Here is a 6,000-nt window from a genome sequence, read left to right as displayed (position 1 = left end):
ATTTATTTAATTTTTCTCCAATTATTTTCGTGGCTAAACTAGTTTTGGATATCCGATCTTGTTTTAGTCATAGTTTCTTCGTTACAACTCCGTTTTCGTTGGTTCAACTTGCCACTTCCTTGGATCGAGTCCTTCTTTAAGAATATGAACTGTAAATACCTTAGTTTGTATTCGAAATCACAGGTCATAGGTCAAACTTTGGTGAAACTTATGAAGTTGATCATTTTCCATCATGTAAACAACCTTAAATGATTATTTTTCTAAAAATACTTATACTTTGAGTTAAATCATGAAATTTTTATGTGTTAACATATTCATAGTAAATATCAATTTTCCAGAAAATAAGCCTCCAATTCAAAGTTCAAGATGGTTTTTAATTATCCAACCCAAAACAGCCCCCGGTTGTACTCCGACGTCGTAAATTCAGTTTTTAAGGTGTTCTTTGAAAAACCAAGTTATACCTTGTTAAATTAGCATATATTTATGATATATTACAGGTCTTGAAGTATTTTAAAAGTTAAGTTAGAAGGATCTATTTAGTTTGCAAACAAGTTTGAAATCATTCAAACTATGTTCTTGTTGTTAAAATTGTATACCATAAAATAAGATAACTATATATATATGAATCGAATAAGGTTATGAACAAAGTTACTACCTCAAGTTACTTGGACAAGATTGCTGTAAAAGAGGAGTAAAAACCTAGAACCAAAAGAGTGGTGGAGTTGGATGAAAGATTGGAAATAAACTTGTGTTCTTGGAAGGATTCTTGAAGTGTTTTTGTAAGGGTTTTCTTATGGTGATTAAGTGATGTTTTTGAAGCTAGATCTTCATGGTTGTGGGCTGAGATGGTTAAGGTGTTTAGGGTTCATAAGTGTGTGTGTATTTAGCTAGAGATTTGAGGTAAAAATGAATCAAAATGATGATCCCCCCTAGCTCTTAAAAACGTGAATCAAGGGGAACCAAGACAAGATTTTAGGTTGTTATTTTGTGTAATTAGTCATACTATCTTACAAAAGTAATTACCTCTACCTTAGGGCAGTAACAAGGGCTAGTTAGGTGGTGATTTGATGTGTATATACCAATAGTAAATACGTATAGAAGTTAGGTATGATACGAGTACATATACTCTAGATATACGTATAGAAATCTTGTGAAAACGGAACGAGGATTCAAATATAGTTATCTTTTGTGAATATACTTATATTGTTTTATGTATTTAAGTCCTTAAAAAGTGATTAAATACATTACATATACGATATATGTATAAACATTATAGGTTATAAGTATTTATATCAAAAAACGTTACTTAAAGTTATCGTTTTGAAAACTTAAGTTAGTAGTTTCAAAATATACTTATAACTTATTGTTATTAATACAAAATGAGATATTAAAACATCCTTAGATCATGTTAAATATGTATATATACATATATATACACAAACTTATAATTATCATATGTTATATAGTTCGTGATATCATCGGTCAAACTAGACGGTCAAACGTTGTGTAAATCTCTTTTCAAAAACATAAGTCTCAACAATTTGGGTTGCTTATCATGTTGGTAAGGTTTAATTTATGTAAATATTAATCTTATAAGTATAGATCGATCGAAAAAGTCCGGGTCATTACAATATTCGATTTCGATAATTCAACCATATAATGTAGTTTCGATTACTTGTGTCTATTTCGTAAAACATTTATAAAAATTGCGAATGTATTCTCAGTCCCAAAAATATATACTGCAAAAGCATTTAAAAAGGGATTAATGAAACTCACAATACTGTATTTTGTAGTAAAAATACATATGACGACATTGAACAATGCAGGGTTGGCCTCGGATTCACGAACCTATATTATTTGTATATTCATTAATACATGTAATCGTAATCGAATGAATATGTATATAAATTTATTAGTGATATGATTTTTATATTATTAACTTATATATATTTCTTTATTAAAATAGAGGTATTCATTTTATATATATTTTAATCAAATAAAAAAATTTAATATATTTAAGTTATGTGTATTAAATATATTGTTATATAAAGATCATTTATTAATACTTGTAAATACACTAGATTAAGGATAATAATAATAATAACGATAGTAATAATAAAAATGTAATTTTTTATAATGATAACCTTAATAAAAATAACAACTTTGGTAAAATGTTGAATTTTAAGAAAATGATAATTTGTTAATTCTGATTATAGTGGTGAAAATAATAATAATAATAATAATAATAATAATAATAATAATAATAATAATAATAATAATAATAATATTAATAATTATATTTATATTTATACTAATAGTATTAAAATGATACTTTACTTTATTATTGTAATGATAATAATAACAATATTCTTATTTATAACTATGATCATAATAATAATAATGATAACTAATACTTGAATGACAAAATTTATAATAATAAATATATTAATATTGTTAATAAAAATAATAGTGGTTTTAATACTTACATCCATGTTATTAATAATAATAAATGTTCGAATTCTAATAATAACAATAATGTCAATAACACTAATAATAATCATAGTAATATCAATAATAATAATAATAATAATAATAATAATAATAATAATAATAATAATAATAATAATAATAATAATAATAATAATAATAATAATAATAATAATAATAATAATAATAATAATAATAATAATAATAATAATAATAATAAAAATGAGACTACCTCAAGAATTAAGCTGTCTAAAAAGAATGTCACTGCCATGAATTGAACCCGTGACCTTACACTAGCCCGACAACCCATCAAACCATCCCTCTGTGTCTTTATTTCTGATTTAATATACACTCTAAATATATATAACCCGAAATGATTATGTTTCTATTTTTCTTCTTCTACAACACACTTAAACTGAATCGTTCCAAGATCAAACCAATTTAATTACAAAAATCAAATGTTTAGATTCATTAATAGAATTATAATGAACCCATAATATTTGTATTAATCAGTAAAGGAAAAGAAGAAAAATACAAACTGAAACCTGCTGTTTCTTGTTCGTCCGTAAAAAAAAATTAAATTGATTTTGAATTCTAAACGTTTTTAGCCTGTGCTTTCTTCATGAAATAGTTTTCAATTCATACATAGATACTTTTAAAACTGTCAATTTAACTTATAACCTCAAAACCAATCCGAATTTCATGAAGAACAGGTAGTTTGACCTTTTTGAATTAAACGTTTGACTCAAAAATTAGAACTCGATTTGAGGAATTGGAATATGAATTTTTGCAGAGAGATTTGTTGAAAGATTCCTAACTAAACTGCAATTCCACATTTTTTGAAAATCATTCAATTTCGAAGTTTTTGAAAAAAAATATGAAACAGAGTTTTTATTACGGTTTAATTATTTATTTCATCTTCTGTTCTCAATCAATCTCAGATGCTTATGTATATAATGGATGATTTCGTTTTTTTTATTGTGATTGAGAGTGATATGTAACAAACTCGACAGAACAAAAATCGGTTACAGTGATTCGTACCAATCAGTCGTCTTTATAATTTATATAATTGAATTGTTAATAAAAAGAACAATTACATCCTGATAATGATAGATTACAACTTATAGTACGCGTAATTGATTATATCTGATTATATTTGTAGTTATATATATATTATCTTGCACTATATATATCAGTATTTATTTATATGTATATATATATATATATATATTTGTTTTTTTTATAAAACTAAAATTTAAAATTTCTATTAAATAATAATTATACTGATTATTATTAATAATAACATAATAATAAATTTATTAATAGTTATCCTAATAATAACAATCTTAAGATAACAACTTAATAGTTATAATAATATTCTTAATGATATCAATATTAATAATTTGCTTTATTGATATATAATAATAATTGTAATAATAATACTATTAATAATTATCTTTATAATATAAATACTGATTTCTTAATATGTATCTTTATATATCTTTTTGTATCTATATCTGTGTTTATATATCTCTTATTTTTATATGCGGACATTCATAGGTTGTAATATTAATATATATAACTATAATAATAATACTCTTAATAAAAATAATACAAATTTATAATAATATAATAGTAATAACAGTATTACTAATGATAATAATATCAATTACCATATATAATACAATAATATGGTTTATATCAATAATACTAATTATACTAATATCATCAATAATAATAATAACATGTCAATTTGTATATACCAACTTATTCATACCCAATTTCATATATATATATATATATATATATATATATATATATATATATATATATATATATATATATATATATATATATATATATATATATATATATCTTGTATTAGAAATAATAATATTAATGATACAAATATTAGTATTAATATTAACATTAATAATAATAATAAAAATAATAATAGTGATATTAATATAACAAATAATATTTTTAATGTATAATTATATTTAACATATTAATAGTACCTATTATAGTTGTACCACGTATAACATATGTTGAATATTATTTATTCATTTTAATATAAATACATTATACAATTTGTGTTTGTATTTAAATATGATTGTCTTATATATTTATAAGTATTATATATGTATTTACTTGATATGTTATTTTCTTTTGTTAATATAATTTTCGACATATAATAGATATAACTTTTGTATATATTTATATATGCATTTATTTACAATCAATTGTTCGTGAATCGTCGGGAATGGTCAAAGGTTAAACGAATATATTAAAGCAGTTCAAAAACATTGAGACTCAACTTTACAGACTTTGCTTATCATGTCGAGATAATGTCAAGATTAAAGTTTAAATTTGGTCAAAAATTCCCGGGTCGTCACAGTTGATATACGCAAATCTAAGAACGGGTGTCACATCTTTTTGTATAGATTTTTTACAAAATTTCTTTAGCTTTACAGCCTTTTGATTCTGTAACGTGTTTCCAACTTTAAGGATGCTTGCCAATCTGCCCTTCTCTAACAATTTCAAAGCATCATCATACTCCTTGTTCTCATAATTATCCTCCTAAGATCAGAGATGAAAAGTTAGAGAGGTTAAACTCATCGTTGTTGGAGTATTATGAACAGGTAACCCTGGAAGGCTTGTTGGTACATTAAGTTAAGATATAATTTGACAAATATCAATGACCTCATTAGCATTGGTGTCAAACCATTGTGTCAAGGAAGTGTACTCTTCTTCATTTTGGTTCTTGTCAACATCTTTGTCAGCAACCTTTCCACCTACAACTTATGTCACAACTGGATCAATAGATAGTCGGAACCAAGATTAATTTCTTGCTCATCATTCCCATCATCACCACCCTTAAATTCACCATCCTTAATCTTTTTCTCAGACTCACCCTTGTTTACATCCATAAATTCATCATCATGATCATCATCATCCTTTTTTTCCGACTCATCTTTCTTCTCATCAGCATGATTCTCATCATCCTTTTTCTCTGACTCATCCTTCTTCTCATCATCATCAACATTAATTTCTTCATCCTCATCTTTTTTCTCGAACTCAACATTCTTCTCATCATCCACAACCTTCATCTCATGATCAATATTCACATCACCCACATCCATTATAAAAACTTCCTTCAACTTCTTTTCATAAGATATCAATATCTTCTCATTTGGGTACTTGGACAAACTTTCACTTATTGTTCGTGACAAAAAATGCTTCAAGTCATTAACCAATTTAAACTTCTCCTCAATAACTTCACAATAGCCCTGCATATAATGTGCAAAAGGTTAGAAAAATTATAAAAAAAGATCAAAGTTATCGCATAATATAATATTATTTACTGAATGTATAATCAGACTAAGTATGAAAATCATGTAATTCTTCTAAATTCAATCACATGTGATTGTATACAAAAAACAATACTTGCATGGCATGATTTAATTAGTTAAAACACATGTTTAAATTATAAAAAAGGAAAAAAACAAAAAA

Source organism: Rutidosis leptorrhynchoides, chromosome 10, assembly GCF_046630445.1.
Source record: "Rutidosis leptorrhynchoides isolate AG116_Rl617_1_P2 chromosome 10, CSIRO_AGI_Rlap_v1, whole genome shotgun sequence".
Classification (NCBI taxonomy): domain Eukaryota; kingdom Viridiplantae; phylum Streptophyta; class Magnoliopsida; order Asterales; family Asteraceae; genus Rutidosis; species Rutidosis leptorrhynchoides.
Note: the sequence above shows the minus strand (reverse complement) of the source record.